The 23,906-nt window shown below is 46.7% G+C and overlaps 1 protein-coding gene across 2 annotated transcripts in view; it reads right to left on the reverse strand.

The window, feature by feature from the left end:
- The window catches only part of LACTB2 (lactamase beta 2), a 736,830-nt gene that overhangs the window by 391,037 nt on the left and 321,887 nt on the right, over positions 1-23,906 (reverse strand). The window lies entirely within an intron of this gene.

Consider the following 23,906-nt stretch of genomic DNA (forward strand, 5'->3'; position numbering starts at 1 on the left):
AAGTAAGGAGGAACAGGCGACAGCTGAAGAAGAAATATGGACATGGGAAAGAAAAAGAGATTTACTATGGTGCAATATTTAAGCACAGGAGAAAGTAAAACTAATAAATACAAAAAGAGAAACACCAAAGATATTTCAAGAGAAATAGAGACAAAGGGATCCAAATATGGAAAATTTTACAACACAAAAAATAAGAAAACAAAGAGGAAAAGAGGATTAATAATGGAGAAGTTAAAGAAATAGAAACTGAGGCTATGAATTAGCTGCGAAGTGAAGGATTTAGTGTAAAAAATGTAACTGATAACATCACAGTGGATAGAACAATGGATGCCCAAATTAAGGAGAAACGAGTGGAGCAGGAAACATTGGATCACTTTCCACATGATGACACTTTGAAACTTTCCATAAGAAACCAGAATAAAAGTTCAGATGGAGTTGCACAGCAAGGGAAGGGACAGGAAACTGTGACAACTCTGACACAGTCAATGTTGTGGAGTGATAGGCCAGTGAGCTGCCATACGAAACAGCAACAGACGACACATGATGAAACTGAAGAGAATGTGGCACAGGAAGATGCTCTGGAACTTTCTATAGAATGCCTGCAGGAAATGCAGAACAAAGAATGTGCCCTCAGTTTAGAAGAAAACGATCTCAGAGAAGAGTTACTTGATTTAATAGAGATGGACAGACATATTAAGATCGATGAAAGAAATATTCTTCAGAAAGTCAATAAAACACCAAAAATTAGGAGTTTGATAAAACAAATGAACATAGTAATTAGGACTGTTCATAGAAATTCATGTGATAATAACAGAAGTAAATAGGATATAATACTGTGCAGCTAAAAATTAATAACAGATAGTCTTACCACAAAAACACAGGGCAGTAAGGGAAAGGAAGGGGAGAAATGAGGGTAAAGTGGCTCACACAGCCTATCTTGACCTCGCCAAGGCTTTCGACACCATCCCCCATTCTGGAATTATAGCTAAACTCAATAAACTAGGCATAAATCCTTACGTCACAAGATGGGTTGCCAACTGGCTCACTGACAGAACCCACACTGTAAAAGTTGCAGACTCCAAATCTGACCTCAAACCAGTGACAAGTGGAGTACCACAGGGTTCCGTCCTGGGACCTCTCCTGTTTGGTATCTACTTCTCTGAAGTACAGGCTAACACAGAAGACCTCTGGCTAACGAAGTTCGCAGATGACTGCAAACTAGGAGCCATAGTCAAGTCCCCAAATGATGTGAACATCCTACAGAAGGGCCTCTCTGAGACAGATGCCTGGTGTCAGAGCCATGGCCTCAAGCTCAATTCCAAAAAGTGCAGTGTCATCCCCTTTGGTAAAAATTCTGTACCCATGAACTACCACATTGGCAGCAATCTACTTAACACCGAATGCATGATAGGAGACCTTGGGACCCAGGTGGACAGTAGTCTCTCCTTTGATAGTCACATTGCCACAGTAGTCAGGAAGTCCTTCTACGCGCACACCTCATCATAAAAGGGTTCTCATCCAGGAAAAAAGAAGTCATCGTTACCCTCTACTCATCACTCATTAGACCCATTATAGAGTACAACGCCCCTTTTGGAATGTACCTCACAAGACATCTGCAGCAGCTGGTAAGGCCACAGAAGTACCTCACAAAGAGGATTACTGGATTCAAACAAATGCCCTACACTGACCGCCTCAAAAAACTCCAGCTTTACTCCGTAGCATATCACCTACTCAGAGGTGATCTCTGCCTAACATATAAAGCTATGTCAAACCCAGAGCTGTTGGACATGCTACACCTAAAGAAATCCCAATCACTCCGAGCTACACGCTCTAGGGACCTAAACCTTGTCACCACAATAAACAGGACATGCTGGAGGGATAGATTCCTATCCCAGAGACTTCCCATACTCTGGAACAGGCTACCCATCTATGTCAAGCAATGTTCTTCATTAGCACTCTTCAAGAAAAATCTTGATGAGTGGATGGGAAATTGGAAATACACCCCGGGGATCACTACTGTGTCTCTGCTCGTCAGTGGCACAGGAAAATAACTTTCTTGGTTGGTGTAAACCAGGGAACCTTATTGGCTAGGCCTGCGTAGGCCCTTGGGCCGATAGCCTAGTACCTACCTATGAACCTATAAATCAAATGCCATCATGGACGTGTTGAATAGAGAAAACTATAGAGCAATTAAGACGAGAACTGTCACTGTTAGAAGAGTATAGAAGAGCGAACAGATCAACAAATTACTCAGAATGATAGATGTGATAAAAGCAATGTGCAGTATCAGAACAGATCAGAATCTATCCTGCACTACTGCAAATAATAAACTAAAAGGAAGACATCCCCACTCAATTTAATAAATACTTTACAGAAACCAACCAGACCCTTGCAAACAACCAACCCTATGACAACATCCCCACCCCTGAAAATCCACCCCCCAACCCCAACTAACAATTGCTCTAAGTTCAGCTTCCACCCAGAACCAACCAAATCCATTGAAAAACTGCTCCGCAAGCTCAAACCAACTTCTCTAGCCGCAGATAAATTACTCGCTGAATACCTCCACCTGGCTGCAGAAGCCATATCATATCCTGTCTCCATCCTAATTAACAGATCCATCTCCGAGTGTATAGTACCCAAGCTATGGAAAATATTACATATCATCCCTCTACATAAAGGGGGAACCTCCCTGGACCTCAATAACTACTGCCCTATAGCCATACTACCACCCCCTTTAGGTAAAATTGTAGAGAGGGTAATACACAAGCAACTAATGAAATATCTCCAAGAAAATAATCTAATAGTAACACAGCAACATGGCTTTAGACCCTTCCACAGCACCTCCACCGCACAGAATTCACCAACATTGTCAATACTCACAGAAACAACGGACTCCTTGTATCTGCCACCTTCCTTGACTTGTCCAAAGCATTTGATATGGTTAACCACAATAAACTCCTTCTTTCACTAGCAACTCTAAACCTTACCGCCCCTGCCATCTCCTGGTTCAAAAACTACCTAGAGGGAAGGAAATTAGAAGTTATGTACTCACCATAACGTTCCATCTGAGTAGGTGTATTCATTTGTCTGCAACCTGTGGGTTATGGATCCGATATCGGATCCGAACCGGCATGGTTTTCCAGCTATGGATCCAAGCTCTCAGCTCCTCCCCTCACCCATAATGCCCTGCTCTACCCTCATGACCTCAGATCGAGTTTGCCAAAGCAACAATACCCTAAAAAGGGTAACATAGAATATGCAGGAAACTGAAAGGCCAGGGGGATAGGAGGGGATGGTTGCAGACAATGAATACACCTACTCAGATGGAACGTTATGGTGAGTACATAACTTCTAAATCTGAAGTAGGATATTCATTTGTCTGCAACCTGTGGGACAGAGTCCCCAGCTACCTGAATCTTGGGCGCCATCATGGAAGGATATTCCGAGCACCGGAGCCAAAGGATGCTCTACCCCTAGATGCAAGATCCAACTTATAGTGGGAAATAAACGTATGAGATGAAGCCCACGTGGCTGCTGCACAAATATCATCTAGAGGAATCCTAGCCTTGAAGGCTGCCGAGGTAGATACTGACCGGGTTGAATGGGCATGAACACCCTCCGCGGGCCTTCCTGAAGCTTGATAAGCCAATAAAATGCACTGTGAAATCCAGCGGGACAGAGAAACTTTAGAGATTGGCTTGCCCAAATTGAATTTTGCAAAGGAAATAAACAGCTGGTCGGATTGCCTATGACCAGCCGTCCTGTTCAGATAAAATCTAAGTTGCCTGTGAACATCTAGTGAATGTAGCTTATATTCACCTTTGTTTTCATATTTAGGGAAGAAAACAGGGAGGTTAATAGATTGGTTGATGTTTGCTTCAGAAGCGATTTTAGGAAGAAAGGACGGGTTGGTCCTGAGGGAGACACGGTCCGGATGAAATACCAAGTAAGGAGGTTTAGCCGATAATGCTTGAAGTTCAGAAACTCTCTTGGCTGATGTAATGGCTACCAAAAAGGCTGTCTTGTAAGACAAGAATTTGAGATCCACCGTGTCAGCTGGCTCGAAGGAGGGGTCAAGGCCTGTAGGACCAGAGAAAGGTCCCAAGGAGGAACTGCTTGTTTTATAGGGGCCTGAGAAGAAAAGTACCTTTAAGAAAAATTTTACACAATTTGGCTGACATAAGAGGGTTAGAGTCATGGCCAATATGATAGTGAGAAATTGCCGCCAGTTGTACTTTGACTGTGGAACTGCTGGCACCATCGTTAAAGAGAGTGGTTAGAAAGTCAAGCACTAAAGGGAGAGGAACCGTGAAGGGATTCAGGCCTTGCGCTCCGCCCACAAAGAGAACGTTTCCATTTGCTTCGTAAACCTTTCTAGTGGATGGTTTATGAGCCGCCACCAAAATGGCCTTTACCGGTGAAGAAATACCGAGTCCTTATCAGGAGTGGAACTGGAGCAGCCAAGCGGTCAGCTTCAGGTTGTCCAGATTCGGAGGAGGAATGCAGGATGGATGGGATATCAGATCCGGATGGGATCTAGAATCCAAGGAGGATTCACCGAGTGAGACCTTAGGAAGGGGAACCAGATCTGTCGAGGCCAGAATGGAGCAATGAGAATCATTCTGCAACCCACCCGAGGCTTTCTGAAGAACTTGGAGCATCAGAGGCAAGGGTGGATAGGCATACAGAAGACCGGGGCCAAGCATGCACCAGAGCTGCCTCTTGGGGTACCTCCGGGAGGAGGTATTAGAGCGAAAAACTGTCGCACTTGGTGTTTGAGGGAGAAGCAAAAGATCGCATGAAGGGTTCCCCACCGTGCGAATATGCGTTCCGCTACTTGACAATTGAGAGACCACTCGTAAGGGGTCAGAATGGTGCGACTGAGCTTGTCCGCTAGGATGTTGGACCGACCCGGAATGTGCGTTGCTATTAGAAAGCGATTGGTGGATTGCCCATTCCCAAACTCTCATGGCCTCTCGACAAAGAGGGTAAGACCTTGTTCCCCCTTGCTTGTTGGTGTACCAGACAACAGACATGTTGTCCGATTGAATCGCAATTGTTCCCAAGGGAAGAAAGTCCTGAAGTGCTAGCAACGCTAAGAGCACTGCTCTCATCTCTAGAACATTGATATGCAGTAAGGTCTCTGAATCGTTCCACGTGCCTTGGACGGTCGCCGCAAAGTGCCCCCACCCGAGGCGGGGGGCGTCCGTGGGCACCGTGGTGAGGGGGAGAAGCACAAAATGGGCGGCCTTTGTGGAGATCCGGGGAGTGGAGCCACCACAAGAGGGACCGCATGCAAGCCTTGCTGATCGCTATGGGATGATGCATGGGGAGAGCAAGGTATGACCACTGTACTAAGAGCGTCCACTGTAGAATGCATATTGAGCCTGGCAAGAGGAAGAAGTGCTATAGCCGATGGCATGGACCCCAGAGCCCTCAGGACCAACTCCGCTGGAACAGAACTTGAATGGAGAATGGCCCGCACCTGGAGCTGCAGATTTAGAACTCTGTCCATAGTGAGGAAGGCTCAGAACTCCTTGTGTCTAGCCTGGCCCCTATAAAATCTAAGAGCTGTGTGGGCCAGGTTGGACTTTTGTATTTATTGTGATGCCCAGAAAGGGAGCAAGATGGAGAAAGGAGTCTCGCCAATAGAAGTAGATGCCTTGTTGGGGGTAAGAAGCCAGTCGTCCAGGTAGGGAAAGACCTGCACCCCTGAAGCCTCAGGTGGGCCGCTACCACTGCTAATACTTTGGTGAACACCCTGGGGCTGTGGTGAGACCAAAGGGAAGGACCCGAACTGGTAGTGACTGGCTCCCAGCCGAAGCGGAGAAACCTCCTGGAGCGCCTGTCCATCAGGATGTGGTAGTGCAGCGTCCTTGAGGTCTATCGAGCACATCCAGTGATTTTCTCCCAGAAGGGGAGAATAGATTGCAGAGTGACCATTGAATTTTTCTTTGGGGACTGCCAGATTCAAGAGAGAGGTCTAGGATTGGTCTTAGTTCCCCGTCTTTTTGGCACTAAAAAGAATCTGGAGTAGAACCCTGATCCGATCTGGTCTGGGGGAACGGGCTGGATGGCTCTTTTCTTTAGCAGATGGCCAATTTCTGCCAAAGCGGCCTCCCGTGACCGGGTGGGACGCCTGGGAGGGAAACCAACTTTGGAAGGTGAAGGAAAGGAATGCGATATCCCCTGGATATGATTTGGAGAACCCAGCGGTCCGATGTTATGGACTCCCATGCCGCTAGGTGCCCCGAACGCCCCGACTGCCTCCAGAGTAGAGCAGTCGGGCAACCCTCAGGGTTGCTGCGGGCCGTTCAGAGAAAGGTTCCTGGATCCGAAGTTTCTGGGAGCCCTCTGCCTCTAGCGGGGGGCGCCTCCTGTCCTCCTCTGCCACGGAAGGACTGGTTGTCCGGAGCAGGCTGGGACTGCTGACTTCCGGAACCACATCTTCTTCTGACCCTTTTGGTTCCTAGAATAGGGCCTCTGGGGTGCAGAGAAGGGACTCACGGCAGACAGCGTCTTCCTCTCCCCTTTTCGCTCTGGGTCAACGCCTCCGCGAACGGTCTTGCCAAACAGAGCAGAACCATCAAAGGCTCGCGCAAACGGCGCTTTGAAGGGTTCAGAAAAGAGTGACGGAGCCAGGCCTGACGTCTAGTGACCAGTCCTGTCCTCTCGCAGCTCTAGCGCCCTCCGTTGCATGGGAGAGTAGTGATAGAAGTATTTGTAACTGACCTAAGAGTGGCCATACGGGTGGAGTGCAGAACTCTGTCCTCCTCCGAAATGGACTCAGGGGGGATGCAGCGTATTCCTTAATAAGATCTCGCTGCATCCGAATAACATGTGCCAAATAGTTCAGCGCCTCTTTACGAGAGGGTCGCCGAACTGAACATCCGCTTCCCCAAGCGGTCCATCATCCGAGACTCCTTGCTCGGTGGGTGGACTGAGGGACTCTCCTGAGCCAGTTCCTCTTTGTGGCGCCGCCGTCAACATGGCATCTACCGGAGGCCCCTTACTCCAATGGGTCCGGTCGGATGGCGGACTAAGGATCCTATCCGGTCTTTTGGGAATTGGCTCCACGGTGTCCGTTCCTTCCACGCCCTGGTGGTAATAAGGTCCACCAGGGGTCGGCGGGGGACACCCAAGAGGTAGACGGGCTGCTTTCAAATGCCTCCAAGAACACGGACTCGTCCGAGGAAGACTTGGGGCAGACCACCCCTTTATAATGAGTATTTCCATGATGTCTCCAAAGGAGACATCCGGGGTGACCGTGGGAGCCTTCCCTTCCTCCAAGTCCGTGTCTTCTGTGAGAGACTCGGAGGCCAATGTGCCTCCTTTTGCAGGGACCTCCTCTGGGGGCTGTCAGAGGAGTCCTCGCAGCAGCAATTTGCTCCATAGGAGCAACTTGGGGCACAGAAACGGGCTGTCCCAGGGCCGGATGGTGGAAGCCTGGCCCAGTGCAGAGCCGGGAGCAAACAAGTGCCGGGGTCCGCGGGGCGGCGAGGAGAAAAAAGTGCCCGGGTCCGGAGACCCTCAACAGAGCCCTCTCCACCACATCAAACAGCCGAGGGGGCCGACCTCGACCAAAGGATCCGACAATCGGCTCCCCTCGGATCCGAAGTGGTGGGACCGGATCCGGCGACAGTACGCCTGGCCACAGGGGCGCCCGGCGAGCACTGATCCCCGGATCCGGCTCGGATCCAGGCTCCGAGGTCAGGTCCGACTCACTCGAGGGCAGGGTCGGATCCGGGCATCGCACGCACCCACCCGCCCGGCTGCTCGGCTCAGCTGCTCGAACCCGGATAGCGGGTCGGAGAAGGAGCAATAGGCTTAAAAGGTGTTGAGCTCCCCGAGGGGAGGCAAGAGCACTCCCATCTGCATCTGGGCCTGGATGAACCTTCTCATCATCCGGTCCAGATCAGCATCAGAAAGGCTATGGGTAGATCTGACCAGCTACCGAGGTAGGCCTGAGTGCCTCCTGATAGCCCCGCCTCGAGGAGGAGATCGGGTCTCCTCCTCAGGACCCGGTGAAAAACACACAGCAGGGACCGGAGCCGAAGGAGGAGATCCCGAGACACCGGAGCCGGGAGAAGAGCTGGCGGGCCGAAACAGAGGTCTCGCCAGGTGCTTCTCCTCTCCGTCTTTTAGCCGGTGCTGCTTCTCCTCCGGTCCACAGTAGCATCCCTCTCCTCTCCAGAAGCGGGAGGTTGAGTCCCAGGAGCAGGAGGGTGCCACAGGGGAACAACTGTAGCCACAGTAGTCTCCCGAAGGAGGGCGTCGCGCGGCGAGTCTGGCGGTAAAGACCCGCCAAGACCAGCTTGGACCTCCGCTCCCTCAGTGCCCTGGGGTTGAACCCTGCACAAATGGAACAACCAGATGTGAGGTGTTCAACCCGACAATCGACACCAGTGTGGCCATCAGCCAGTGAGAGCTTATGGCCACACTCGAGCATTTTGAAAAATAGATTTAGGCTGATCAGCCATAATCTATAAATCACTAAAAGCTACTGAAAGTAACTTAAAACAAAAAGACACACAGGCCTACACACACACTCTACGCAACAGCGAGGAGGAATAAAATTACTTAATTTAACTCAAATTAAACTCAAATTAAACTTTTCAGAAAGGGAAACCTAAACTTTCACACAGAATCACTCAAAGAACCAAAAATTTTTTGATTTTACAAGTAATAAAATACCACTTAGCTGAGAGCTATGTACCCAAATCCAGTCACCAGCGCGGCAAACGAGATCTGGGGTCATGAGGGTAGAGCAGGGCATTATGGGTGAGGGGAGGAGCTGAGAGCTTGGATCCATAGCTGGAAAACCATGCCGGTTCGGATCCGATATCGGATCCATAACCCACAGGTTGCAGACAAATGAATATCCTACTTCAGATCAAGCTGTTATGTGGCAAAACCAACTCTCCTCCTCCCTACCAGTCTCCCTAGGAGTACCCCAAGGCTCCATCCTGGGGCCACTTCTTTTTACCCTCTTCACCAATCAGCTCCCAGACAGTATTCCTAAAGCCTCACTAGTGCAATATGCAGATGATACCACCATAATATGCACAGCCAAATCAATGTACATCCTTCACTCCCTAACACAAGAATGCTTTTCCCTAGCAGAAACTTGGACTACAAACCAAAGGCTCATTCTGAACCCAAGTAAAACAAAGCTAGTACTCTTTAGCTCCCACACAGCCACACCTCCCACTGATTCTTTCTTCATCTCCTCCTTTAACAAGACCACAATCACCCCCACAAATCATACCAAACTCTTAGGGGTTGAAATAGATAACCGCCTTAGGTTTGACCTACATATTTCTATAACCATAAAAAAAGTACATAAAAAACTTGGCCTACTGTATCCCAATAAAAAATTCCTCACTGACCACTCCAAAACTACAATAGTGAGGACTCACCTACTATCCACCCTACTTTATGCCTCCCCCATGCTTATAAATCTCCGCAAATCCGACCTACACATACTTGATGATTCACACCTTTTATGAAGGTCTTGCACAATTTATGGGACATAAATGAGGAATCTTAGACACCCTCATGAAAATTAGAAATTGCAGCCAAATGAACTCTAATGGTAGAGGCCGATAGACCCGATTGAAACAGGTTGGCTAGATAGTCTAGTATTATCGACACTGGTGCTGAAAATGGGTCTACTTGTTTATCTTTCAGCCAACAGGTAAATCTTTTCCACTTACTCAGATAAGTAATTCTAGTAGAAGACTTATGAGAAACAATGAGAATATCACGTACTGGTAAAGAAAGATCATTCTGCCTGGCAATCAAGGGAATTGGAGTAGCCAAGCTGTTAGCTTCAGGCTGTTCAGGTTGGGATAAATTAGGTTCTGTGGGTGTGAGATCAATTCTGGGGTTGGATGGGAACCATGGTCGATCTAGTAGGTGAGGCCAAAGGAAGGGAACCAAATCTGTCGAGGCCAATATGGTGCCATGAGGATCACCTTGCTCTTCAACCAATGGACTTTCTTCAGAAACTGGGGAATGAGGGGAAAGGGTGAAAAAGCGTAAAGAAGACCCGAGGGCCAATCGTGGACTAGAGCTTCCCTGGGTGACTGTCCCGGAGGGGGAATCAGGGCGAAGTAGTTGCTGCATTTGTAGTTGGTCGGGGATGCAAAGAGGTCGCAGCAAGGACGGCCCCAGCGGTGGAAGATCTCTGCCGCTATCAAGGGATTCAGGGACCACTCGTGAGGTTGAAGAATGCACCTGCTAAGTCTGTCTGCTATCTCACTGGAACTCCCGGGAATGTGCATTGCTAGAAGAAAATTGTTGGTAGACATTGCCCATTGCCATATCCTCATGGCCTGTCGACAAAGGGGGTAAGATTTGGTTCCACCTTGCTTGTTGATGTACCAGACCACCGCCATGTTGTCTGATTGAATCGCAATTGTCCCAGATGGCAGCAGGGGATGGAATGCTTGCAACGCCAGAAGCACCGCCCTCAGCTCTAGAACATTTATATGCAGATGGGCCTCCAGTTTGGACCAAGTGCCTTGGACTGTCTGTCCCTGACATAGCCCCCCCACCCCATCAGGGAGGCATCCGTGGTCACGGAGGCCTTGGGTTGCTGGGGGAAGAAGGGGTGAGACCATTGTGAGAGATTGTGCGTCATCCACCAATTTAAATCCTGTTTGCACCTGTGGGTTACTCGAATCATGGCTGAAAGAGGATGCTGAAAAGGATACCACTGGGTGAGCAGTAGCCATTGTATAAGCCTAATGTGAAACCTGGCCAGGGGAACAATTGTGATGGAGGCTGCCATGGAACCCAACAGCTGTAGAACTGAATAAACCGTGGATTTTTCCTTTGAAAGGATTGGAATTAGTTGTTGCTTTATCCTTAAAATTCTGTGCTCTGGGATAGCAGCTCTGCATTTTTTTCTGTCCAAGATAACCCCTATAAATTCTGTTGACTGAGATGGGGTGAGATTGATTTCTGTCAGTTTATGGTTATGCCTAGCCTTTGAGCAGCGAGGAGAGAGTAAGCCAAGGCTTTTTTCAGTAGACGTCTGGTGGGGGCGGAAATGAGCCAGTCGTCTAGGTATGGAAACACCTGGAATCCTTGAAGTCGCAAGTGAGCTGTGACAACTGCCATGCACTTTGTGAACACTCTGGGGGCTGTAGAGAGTCCAAAGGGCAGTACTCTGAACAGGTAGTGACTGGCTCCCATACAGAAGCGCAGAAATCTTCTTGATGGCCTGTTTACCTTTATGTGGTAGTACGCATCCTGAAGATCTATAGAGCACATCCAATCGTCTTTTTCCAAAAGTGGGAGGATAAACTGTATTGTGAACATTCGGAATTTTTGTACTCTCACAAACTTGTTCAATACACTGAGATCCAAAATTGGTCTCCAGTCCCTGGTTTTCTTTGACACCAAAAATAGTCTTGAGTAGAATTCGGATCCTATCTGGTCTGGAAGGACTATTTGGATGACTCTCTTTCTTAGCAGCTTTTCTATCTCTAGTGCTGCTTCTTCCCTTTGACTGGGTGGAATGTCGGGAAGATTTTTTGAAGGGACGGGACAAAGATCGAACGGGATATGATAACCTCTGGTTATAATCCTTTGTACCCAGGAATTGGTGGTGATGGTTAGACAGGCAGAAGGGTACAAGGAGAAACGTCCCCCAACCACCTCCAGAGGAAGGGAGTTGGGCCACACTTCAAGAGCTCTGGTAGGATTGACCAGGGAAAGAATCCCTGGAACCCTGGTTACGTGGACCCCCTCTGCCCCAAAAGAAGCATCTTCCCTGTGAGTTTCCCCCTCTGCCTCTGGGGGAGAACTCAGCCTGTGTGTCACGGAAAGGACCCTGAGATTTTTTGAACCATATCGTCCCAATCTTTTGATTTCGGGAGAAAGCACGTTGAGGGGAATAATAATGGACACCTACGGCAGAAAGGGTCTTACCGTCCTTTTCACATCTGGCCAGTGTGCTTTTAACTTTGAGCCCAAACAATGAGGAGGCCTCAATGGGGGCATTAAGAAAAGAAGACTTAAAGGGTTCTGCGAAATTGCACAAGCGCATCCAGGCGTGTCGTCTCAAGACCGTAGCTGAACCCACTGCTCTAACTGCTCCTTCTGATGCGTGAGATATCAGTCACATACAGGAGTTAGATATAGACTTAATGGTGGCCAGCTGAGAGGCCACTTTGTCACGGACCTCATCAGACACGGCACCAGCCAAGGTTTCAGAGAGCTCAGAAACCAGATCCCTTTGAAGCCTGGTAAAATGTGTCATATAATTCAGGGACCTGATAGCAAAGGTCGCTGAAGCAAAGGTGCACTTCCCTATCCTGTCCAGGGCCCGGGACTCTCTGTTAGGCGGATGGATAGTCTGGCTTTTTTCTTCTGCCAGATCCTTTTTTGTTGCGGCCGCCACCACTAAAGCATCCAATGGAAGACCTTTGGACCAATAGGGATCCGAAGCAGGAGGGGACAAGATCTTACCTGGCCTCCGGGGAATAGCTTCGACGGTATCAGGAGCCTTCTGAGCACGCTGCACGATGAGCTTGACAAGTTCATTGGCAGGTGGAGTAACCCAGGAGGTAGGGGGGCGGGCGCGAAAGGCCTGCAGGAACACAGATTCCTCAGAGGTCTTATTAGAGGACTACCAGTCACCTCTCTGTTTCAGGATTTCGAAGATATCACCAAAGGATACCTCAGAGGGTGACCGAGGGGATCCTTCCCCCTCATCGAAATCTGTGTCTTCGGTGACGGACTCCTCTGTGGAGTCCATGTGCTTCCTCTTACATGAACTTTTCCATGGACATCCTCAGCAAGAGAAGCTGGAGAAGACAACGGAAAGGGGGATTCCTGAGGGAATATGTCCTGCGGCCCGTGCACCCGGTGTCCGCTAGATGCGACTTGTGAAACCAGTGTACCAGAGGAGGGCGAAGGTATAGAAAGTCCGGTATCGCCAGCAGAAGCGAAAGCCTTCTCCATCAGTTGGAAGGTTAGTCCACCTGAAGAGGAGTGTATGTCTAGGACAGGGGGCACCCCTCCCCTAAGTGGCTCAGCCTGCCTACCCGGAGTTCCTGGATGGCTGTGGAGCAGCAAGCTATGCGTGTCACAGCTGACATCCTGGGTCAAAGCAAACTCTTCCTGCCACGAAGGCAACTGCGGTTCCTTAGTGAGATCCATAAAGGGAGCCGCAGAAGGAGAAGACTGTGCTATATCCATGGACTTCAAAGGCAATGAAGGAGGAGAATAAGAAGGGGTCTTTGGAGATGGGTGATCACCTCCCAAGGAAGGATAGTTCCTGAGGGGTGGGATACCTCTGGCCAAGAATGCCTGGTCCACAAGACGCAACACGTCATGTTCGGAAAGGCTTCTAGTGGACATCACGGACTGAGGGAGAAACAGGCCTGTCCACAAAAGAGGCAGACTCGGTGCCCATCTCATCTGACTGCACTGAGGACAACGGTGCAGAGAAAGACTGGACTACTGTTGTCTGCAACGAAGAAGTCATCGTTGCCGAGGTCATTGTCTGCATCGACACAGGGATCGGTGCCGAAGCTGAAACTGACAAAACTGGAGTCAATAATAATGGTGTCGGTTCCAAGGAAGAACTCGGATCCGACGTGGTCAAGGCCTGTGCCGACTGAACGGTTGGTGCTGATACAGTAGTAATGGTCTGAACCGAGGAGCCCCTCGGTGCCGATATATAGAAGGGTGCAGGAGAAGTCGGAGCCAAAATCACTAATGGAGCCGAAGGCCTCGGTGCCGAAGGTCTAGGCACCGAAAGCACTGGGGCTGACTGAGAAAGCTCCGGAGCCGAAACTTTAGCCTTTTTAGGTTTTGGTTGATGGGAGTCCCCAGCCGGGGATGAAGGCAAAGATTTAGCCTTAGTAGAAAATCCAAGGTTTTCTTATGGGCTATAGGAGGGGTTGAGGCCTCCGACCCAGAAATAGCCTCTGAAAAGGGTGATTTTAGAAGTCCCTTCAGTATCAGCTTGTTTTTCCTTTCCAACAAGGTTCTATTAGAAAAGTTGTCACAAATAGTACAGGGTGGATCAACAGACAAATGGGAAGCTCCCAAACAATAAACACACAAAGAGTGTGCATCAGAAGTAGGCAGTTTGTGTCCACAATCCGAACACCGCTTAAATCCCGGACTACCTTTCTTATCTGCCATGCCAGCAAATTAAACAGTACAAAAAGTTACCAACAATGGTACAAGAGAGTACCCGAAGGTATGAGAGAAAAGGGTGAAAGAATTACCAACGATGGTAAAGAGAGAATACCTCGCAGTAGAGTGGTAAAGAAAAGGCAGAAAAACCTGAAGAAATTATAAGCGCTAGATGCGATAGGGTAAGAGACAATAAAATATGAACTTTTCTGACAGAAAAGTAGTCTATAAAGCTATTAAACAACAACTGACTATACTTAGCTCAAGAGCAGTAACTTGACACGACCGAATGGCAACGCGGCAAACGAAATCTGAGGTAACAGGGAGAGGGGGGTTGTGGGTAAGAGTTTAGCTCAAGAGTTTGAAGCTGACACGAGCTTGGAAAACGGCCGACTTGGTTCTGAGCTCGGAACTGATACCCATGCTTAAGGAATGAACGAGGATTAACAATATCAGATCAACAATATTCCTGCTTAAGAGCAAACCTGCAAGCTATCCTAAAAACTACAGACCAATAACTTGCCTTCCAACAACTTATAATCTATACACTGGAATTGATGCAGACAGAGTATACAGTAATTTAGGAAAAAACTCAAATATGACAATAGAACAAACAGGTAACAAAAGAAAGTCATATGGAACAAAGGATCATTTGTTGTTAAATGACGTCAAAATGAATTTGAGAGGATCCCACATTCATGGATTAAAGAGTGGTTAAAATGTACAAGATACACCTGGCACTGATTACATTACAGTGACCATGAAACAGTGGCAAATCACTTTGCAGTTAAGTTAAAGGACACATTACTATTCAAGGGATAAAAAAATCAAAGGGGGGATATTCCAGGGTGACTCTTTGTCACCACTGCTCTTTTGTTTTGCCTTTAACCCATTAAGCTATCCACTTAAAGTAGGTCATGTTTACAGTTTGGCAACCAGAAAGCAATAAAGGGTAAAGACATGTCTTCTTTTTGTGGATGATTTAAAATGGTACAATTTATCAAATGGGGAACTGAAAGTACAACTGCACGTGATCAAAACTTTTTCAAATGATATAAGAATGTCATTAGGTCTTGATAAATGTGCAAAGGCAACCTTTAAAGCAGTAACGCTGCAGCACCAATAAAACATCAGTCTGGGACGGAATGCAGTATAAAGAAACTTGAGCAAGAGAAAGTGTATAGATATCTGGGAACTGATAAAGGATCAGCAATAAAACATGAACAAATGAAAATAAAACTTAGTAATGAATATTTCAGAAGACTAAAATTAATACTGAAAACATCACTGACATCTAAGAGCAAAGTCCACGCTATAAACCAATTTGCTCTTCATGTCCTAACTTACAGTTTTGGAGTGACTGACTAGCCCCAAAATGTGCTGGATTGGTTGGACAGGAAAACAGGAAGGATGCTTCCTGCTTATCAAATGATTTATAAAAAACAGAGCATACCAACACTATATATTCCCCATTCTGAAGGAGGTATGGGCCTCCTTGAAATTGATTACATGCAAAGATCTGCAATCATAGGACTGCATACGTATCTGCTGACCTCACAAGACCCAAATGTAGTGAAAGTTTGAAAGTTTTAAAACATGAGGAGAATAAGTCTAATATGACTTCCCTGCTTAGTTTAGCAGAAACATATCAGTGTCAAGTGGGAATGGTAATCAAACCAGAAGTAGATAAAAAAATCAGGCAGCAACTGAATGTGCCAAAAAAAAAACAAAACTTTAAGGTGAAGAATCAGATGAGAAGGCAAGAAATACAGAAAATACATAAATATAGTTGCAAGTACAGAAAACTCTTGGAACAACCTCATGCTGATTAGGATCAAACGCAGGAATGGTTAAGGAAAGGTGAATTTAAACCAAAAGACAAAGGGTTAATACTGGTGGCCAAAGACAGTGGATTACATACATGTTGGTTTACAAAGTCCACTGAACATGTGGGAGAAACAGACAAATACAGGTTTTGTAAAACAGAACTGGAAACGGTCACACATCTTGTTGGTTGTGATATACTACTGGCATGACTATATACTGAAAGGCATAATAATGTAGCAAGACTGCTGCATTGGGGGTTGTGTAAACATTATAATATTGAAGTAGGTGAAAAACATTGGAAACATAAACCACAAATCATTATAGAAAATTATGAAGTTTATTTCACATGGGATCACCCATTACCAACAGTTCAAAAAATAGATGTGAGAAAACCAGATATAGTAGTCCATGAAAAGAAGAGAAAAGTAGCATTGTTCACTGAAATTGCTACACCCAGTGATTACAGTGTCTTAAATACAGAGAAACACAAAGTCATAAAATACCAGGATTTGCAGTCAGAAATGAGGGCAATGTGGAAGAAGGGTACCCAGACAGTTCCAATAGTAGTAGAAGCAACAAGTCTTATAAAAAAGAATGTACAATTGTACTTAGATATGTTACCGATACACGCAACTCCAGATGAACCACAGAAGGAGCAAATACTGGGCACATTTTGGGTGCTGTAAGAGCACTTCTGGCTAACATCAAAGATATTAATTTCATGATCTTTAATCATATTTTTACTTATGAATGGGGTCCATTCCTGTCATGGTATTAGAAACCCAAAAGACTTAGAGAAATAAAAAAGGAAGATTTCCTGTAACAGGCAAAGTCTGCCATACCCCCATAAGGAGGCACTCCACACCCCCTAACAATTCCAACCCTAAATCTCAAAATTAAGTAACATCAACCAAAACTCCAGCTTCTAAACTTAGGCACTGACTAGTGAAAACACTACAGCAGTTATAGTCAACCAAATGGCACGGCCTACAAATCAGCATTCATACAAACTGAATTCAACAAAATGATTTCATGAGATTGCTTTCAATCAAACTAAAATGAACAACCTGCTCTCTCAGTTTACATGTGATGCAGATCTTTTATCTTTCATACTTTTATCAGTGCGTTTGCTCAAGTATATTTAGGTCAATATGTTTAGTTTGTGTTTTCAATAAAGTAAATCCTGCATTTCAAAAAGTATCAAATTTAAATCTCTACATGAATTATCACCTGAACACATAAATGTGAACTCAGTACAGTATCTCAGTCAAATTATGAGTACAGTGCTTCCCAAGCTGCAGTGCAGTGTCAGGACTAGAATATGACTTCAAATGTCTGGTGTGCTGACAGAAACCACAACCTTCTCAATCAAATAACGTTGCCCACAGCAGAGATAACTGTACCAACTCCTGCAGTTAAACCTGCAGATGCATTTAAAAGCACAGACATGACTGGCTAGCTGATCCATTTAGCCAAATACTGTTCAGCCCAGAGAAGCCACATGCAGCAAAAATATGAGCGTGATCACCCCTTACAAGGAAAGGATGGGGATTATACGTTTGATGCCAGCCAAGTGGCAGGAAGGAATGGGACAGATCAAGCTGGACTATACCCTAACAATTAAAATTCAGAAGATACTCCTCCCTTGAGGAAGCAATGCCTAAAAAAAGAAGTTATGTAACTACCATAACGTTCCATGTTAGTTATCCTTCATCTCGCCTTCCTTCTTGGTGGATGGGTTCGGAGCCGATCCTCGGCTCCGACTCTGCCAATTTCTATAGCTCAAGAGCTCTTTACTGGCTTGAAGCTACCCCTTATCCCAGAATGCCCAGCGTCAGCTACCCCAGATCTCGTTTGAGATAGCTCACACTAGACATAATCATAGAAGATAACCCATTATTATTAAACCTGGATATACAGTAAAAACCTGGATATACAGTAAATTGTCATGGTTTGCTTGGGAAGCAACTAAGAACAAAAACAAGTTAGCCAGTGAAACCATTGAAAAATTCCTCTCAATCCTCAAGGAAGGGGGAAGGAGGGAGGGACGCAAGAAGGAAGGCAAGATGAAGGACAACTAACATAGAACATTATGGTAGGTACATAACTTCTTTATGTTAAGTTGTCCAATCTTGCCCTCATTCTTGCTGGATGGGACAGCGTCCCTAGCACCTCAATCCTGGGTGGCTCATTGGAACAGACTCTTCAGAACCGTGGAATCAAAAAAAGCCCTGCCTGGGAGACCACATCTACTTTAAATGAGAAATAAATGTATGAGGATCTGCCCAAGTAGCTACTGCACAAATTGAATCTATGGGCAATCTAGACTGAAAAGCTACCGAAGTAGCTACTGACCTGGTTGAATTACCTTTGGGTCTTGCTGAAAGATCTTTTTGTCGCAAATGGTAAGTACAGGCAATGGTGTCTGATAACCATTTTGACAAGGTTACTTTAGAAACTGGAAGGCCTTGTTTGTTGTTAGCAACTGAAAGGAGCAACTGATCTGAATTTCTAAGCTCTTTAGTTGTATGGAGATAGAAACGCAGTTGTCTATGCACATCTAGTTGGTGTAATCTGTATTCTGCCTTTTTGGAATGATTAGGGAAAAAGACAGGAAGTTCAATGGATTGATTCAAATTGTGTTCTGAACAAACTTTAGGTAGAAAAGATGGGTTGGTTCTTAGATCTTTGTAAAAAAACAGGTATGGAGGGCGAACAAATAGGGCATGGAGTTCTAAAACGCGTCTGGCAGAAGTAATAGCAACTAGGAAGAGAGTTTTCCAAGAGAGAAATTTCAAAGAACATGATGCTGCTGGTTCAAAGGGCGGCAGTATCAAGGAGGCCAGAGCCAAATTGAGATCCCAAGGTGGAAGGGGTTCACTCACTGGGATCTAAGTAGAGATGTACCTCTCATAAAGGCCTTACAGAGTTTGTGAGACATTATGCTTGAGTTCACAACTCCGATGTGAAAATATGAAATGGCAGCTAGTTGTACTCTGATGGTAGCAGCAGCTGCACTAGATTGAAACAGTTCTGTTAAGAAATCCAAAATTTCATGTACAGGAGCTGTAAAAGGATCTAAACTCCTGGATTCTGCCCAGTAAGAGAATCTTTTCCATTTGCTAGGATAAAGTTTCCTTGTAGTTGTCTTATGGGAGGAAACAATAATATCATGCACTGCTGGGGAAATATTGAGGAGCCTGGCTAAGATTGGAAGTGGAGTAACCAAGTTTTGAGCTTGAGAGATTGGAGGGATTGGTGTAACCTGCCTGACTGGTGAATCAAGAGGTCCCGCACTGGGTCCAGAATCCAAGGCTGGGCTATAAGGTCTGTATTGCAATAGTCCTGGCAGGGGGAGAGTCTTGAAGAGCTTGCAATGCTGGGAGCACTGCTCTCATCTCCAGGACCTTGATGTGCAAGTGGCAAATTAAGAGGTCCGGCACTGGGTCCAGAACCCAAGGCTGGGCTAGAAGGTGGGGGTGAAAGAACAGAAACCAAATCTGTCAAGGCCAATAAGGGGCAATGAGGATCATCTTGCAACACAACGATTTTGCTTTCTGAATGACTTTTGGAATTAGGGGGAAGGGGGGGGTGCATAAAGGAGTCCCTGAGGCCAATCGTGGACTACAGCGTCCCTGGGTGTCTGACCTGGAGGAGAAACAAGGGAGAAGTAGCTGCTGCATTTGTTGTTGAGGGGAAGAGGCAAAGAGATCGCAGCAAGGCTGGCCACATTTGCGGAAAATAAGATCCACAATTTCCTGTTTCAGAGACCACTCGTGGTATGAGGATAGCCCTGCTGAGCCTGTCCGCTATTACGTTGGATTTCTTAGGGATATGCATTGCTGTCAGAAAGCGTTGGGAGGAAATCGCCCATTGCCACAGTCTGAGGGCCTCTCGGCACAGGGGGTAAGACCTGGTTCTGCCCTGTATGTTGATGTACCAAACCACTGACATGTTGTCCATCTGTATTGCAATAGTCCCGGCAGGGAGAGAGTCTTGAAGAGTTTGCAACGCTAGAAGCACCGCTCTCATCTCCAGGATGTTGATGTGCAAGTCGTACTCATGAGGTTGCCACGTGCCTTGGACTGTCTTCCCTAGATAATGCCCCCCCACCCTATCAGGGAAGCATCTGAGGTCACTGTGGCAACCGGATGGGATTCCATAAAAGGTCTGCCCTGAGTTACTAGTGGGGAGACCATCCACTAGGTAAGGTGTCTTTTGCAATATTTCGTGAATAGCATCATGTGAGACATGGGTAATTCCTGGAAGGACCATTGTGTGAAAAGAAGCCACTGAAGGATTCTCATGTGAAAGCGTGCTAAGGGATCTAGTAGAATGGCTGCTGCCATGTAGCCTAGAGCTTGAAGGACATATCTAACGAATTCATTTGCTCCTCAGGAGAAGTGACACCTGTTGTCGAATAATCGAAACTATTTCCTGACGCAAATTTACAATCATTTTTTTTTTGTGTCTAGCTCTGCTCCTATGTATGTAATAGATTGACAGGGCAACAAGGCAGATTTTTCAAAGTTTATTGTGATGCCTAGTTGAGCACAGGATGTTATGGTGTAATCTCGTGCCTCTATAAGTTGTTGCCTGGTGGTAGCAGTGAGGAGCCAGTCATCTAGATAAGGAAACACCTGGAATCCTAGACGTCTCAGGTGAGCCGTAACTACTGCCATGCATTTGGTGAACACCCTGGGGGCTGTGGTGAGACCAAAGGGCAGAGCTCTGAATTTTTAATGACTGGCCCCTAGCCGGAAGCGTAGAAACCTCCTGGACCATCTGTCCATTTTTATATGATAGTACGCGTCCTGAAGATCTATGGAGCACATCCAATTGTCCTGACCAAGAAAGGGGAGAATGGAGTGCAGTGTTACCATCTGAAACATTTTTTTTTGTACAGATTTGTTTAATCTGCTGAGATCCAGAATTGGTCTACAGTCCCCTGTCTTTTTGGACACTAAAAAGAATCTTGAGTAAGTTACAGATCCTATTTGGTCTGTGGGGACTTCCTGGATGGCTCTTTTTTCTAGCAGACTTGAAACTTCTGTGACTGCCTGATCCCTTAGATTGGGTGGAATATCTGGGATGGATTTTTTTGAAACAAGAGGGGTTTGGAAGGGAATTTTGTAACCACTGGATATAATGGATAGTACCCATTTGTTTTTAGTAATATTTTGCCAGGCGATTGTGTACACTGAAAGCCTTCCACCAACTGCCTCCAGAGTTGAGCAGTCGGGCATCCCTTCAGGGATGTTGATAAGGTTTGGAAGAGCACGTATCTCTGTCACCCTGATTTTGCGGACCCCCTCTGCCACGAGGGTGGCATCTGCCATTGTTATTGTTTCCCCCTCTGCCCCTGGGGGAAAAATCACCACGTGCATCAGGCAAGGTTCCCTGGGATTTTCGAAATCACATCTTTCCACCCTTCTGACCCTTTGAGTATGGTCTGGTAGGAGTGAAAAAACGGACTCCCACATCAGAGAGCATCTTGCCTTCCTGCTGGCACCTGGTAAGCGTGTCTTTCACCTGAGGCCAAAAGAGAGAGGAGCCATCAAAGGGGGTATTGGTGAAGGACGCTCTGAAAGGTTCCGCAAACCGACACAGCCGCAGCCAAGAATGTCTCCTAAGAGCCACTCCTATTTCTGCAGCTCTGCTTGCTCCATCGGCTGCATATGAAATAAGCCTCATGGAGAAGCTGACTACTGAATTTAAAATCGCCAGCTGGGTAGCCACCTTGGCTGAAGTTCTCTCAGCTGTGGGATCTTGTAGGGTATCTCCAAGTTCTTTTAGGAGATCCCTCTCAGTCTAGTAAACTGAGAAATATAGTTCAGGGACCTAAGGGAGAAGGTAGCTGATGAAAACATTCACTTCCCATATCTGTCCATCTTACGAGACTCTTTATTCAGTGGATGGACAGATGAGGAGGTTTCAGCTAACTCTCTCTTTGTGGCTGGTGCTACCACCATGGCATCAACTGGGACACCTTTAGTCAGGAATTGTTTGTCTTATGGAGCTGTGATAAATTTATTAGGTCTCCTCAAGACAGGTTCCATGGAATTTGGAGCTGACCAAGCCTTTCAAGACACTACGGACATTAGTGGATAAAAAGGTGGAGACACCCAGGAGGTGGAAGGTCGGGAACCAAATGCATCCAAGTATACAGATTCATCCTCGGAGGGGGCTAGGGAAGTCCAGCTACACCTTTGCCTAAGAATCTCGAGGATGTCTGAAAAGGAAACATCTTCAGAGGGGGACCTTGGGGACCCCTCCGATTCATCCAGGTCTGTATCTGAGGTGACAGACTCAGGGGAGTCTTGGTGCTTCCTCTTGCACTTTTTCTTCCGGGAAGCCTGCTCAGAATGCTCTGGGGAGGTTTTGGAAGAAGAGGGTTCACCCAATGGGGTGTCCTGGGGCATAGGTTCCCTATGCTTTGGGGCTGGAGGAGGAGGAGCAGAGGTTGGCACAGGCACCGAAGGGGACGGAGTCGATGGGACTGATAGTGGGGCCGTCTGTGGGGACAGCACTCTCCGCATGACCTCGAAGGTGTCATGGTCTCGACACAAAGAGTGCTCCGGCTCCGAAGAGATAGGAATCCCACCTCTGCACAGAGGGCGACGGCTCCAAGGCCGATGTGGGAGCCAAGCTCAACTGAGCCGACGCTCCAAGAGGGAGAGCAGGGTCGGACAAGGGTCCGATGCCACTTCCCCCCTTGGAGCCGATGAGAGTGCTTCGGCACCCAGATACCTCGATGGAAGGAAGAAAGTACAGTTGTGTACACCTACCATAAACGTAGATGTTCGAGTGTCTTCACTGTTGCAGTCATAACTGTAGGGTGCTCCTGCCGGTAGGCAGCCCGAGGTCGGCCAGAATCCCAAAGTCTAGGTCCGGCGTCGGCTGTATAAGCTAGTATCCTGACGTCAGTACGCCTTGGTACATAGCCCTCAGCCGACGCCATCTTCTCCAGCCTTTCTTGCCCTAGATGTCAGAAGTCCCCAACAAATCAAAAATGAATCCAACAAGGAAACACAAATACACCACAAATAAGAGAAGAAGAGGGGATAGGAGGGAGGGAAACCCCGACTGCAACAGTGAAGACACCAACATCTACATTTATGGTAGGTGTACACAACTGTACTATGTTCTTCGTGTTTCACTGTTGCAGTCATAACTGTAGGGTGGAATCCCAAAGCAGTGTAGAGGGGAGGAGGCTTTAGATAGAAGAAGGGGAGGCAAGAATACCCTGCAAGATAGCAGAGGCAAAGCCTGCCCTAGACTTAGAAAACAAGGGGAGATTGTAGTGCTTGGAAAAAGTATGCACAGAACTCCAAGTGGCAGCTTCCAAGATATCCTTGGTAGGGACTCCTCTGAGGAAAGCTGTAGAAGTAGCAGCTGCTCTAGTAGAATGACTTCTAATGGTCCCTGGAAACTGTTTCCCATGATGAGTGTAACAAAATCTGATTCCATAAGCAATCCATTTGGAAATAGTGTGTTTAGAAATAGGTTTTCCAAGAGAACTGGAGGCAAAGGAAACAAACAATTGGTTAGACTTTCTGAAATCTTTAGTCTTGTCCAAGTAAAATCAGAACTGCCTGTGCACATCCAATGAATGCAAAATCCTTTCCCCTTTATTTTGAGGATTTGGAAAGAAAGTAGGAAGGTGAATTGTCTGATTTAAAGCCACTTTCGAAATCACCTTAGGCATAAAAGTAGGATTGGTCCTCAAGGATACTCTGTCCTGATGGAAAATAAGGTATGGTTCCACAGCCATGACAGCTTGCAACTCTGAGACCCTTCTGGCAGAGGTCAATGCTAGCAAAAGAACAGTCTTCCAGGATAGAAACTTAATATCTGAAGATGCAGCAGGCTCAAAAGGAGGCAAAGTAAGTTTTTCTAAGACATAATTAAGATCC

The sequence above is a fragment of the Protopterus annectens genome, chromosome 3.part1 (genome assembly GCF_019279795.1).
Source record: "Protopterus annectens isolate FY-2018-M chromosome 3.part1, PAN1.0, whole genome shotgun sequence".
Lineage (NCBI taxonomy): Eukaryota > Metazoa > Chordata > Ceratodontiformes > Protopteridae > Protopterus > Protopterus annectens.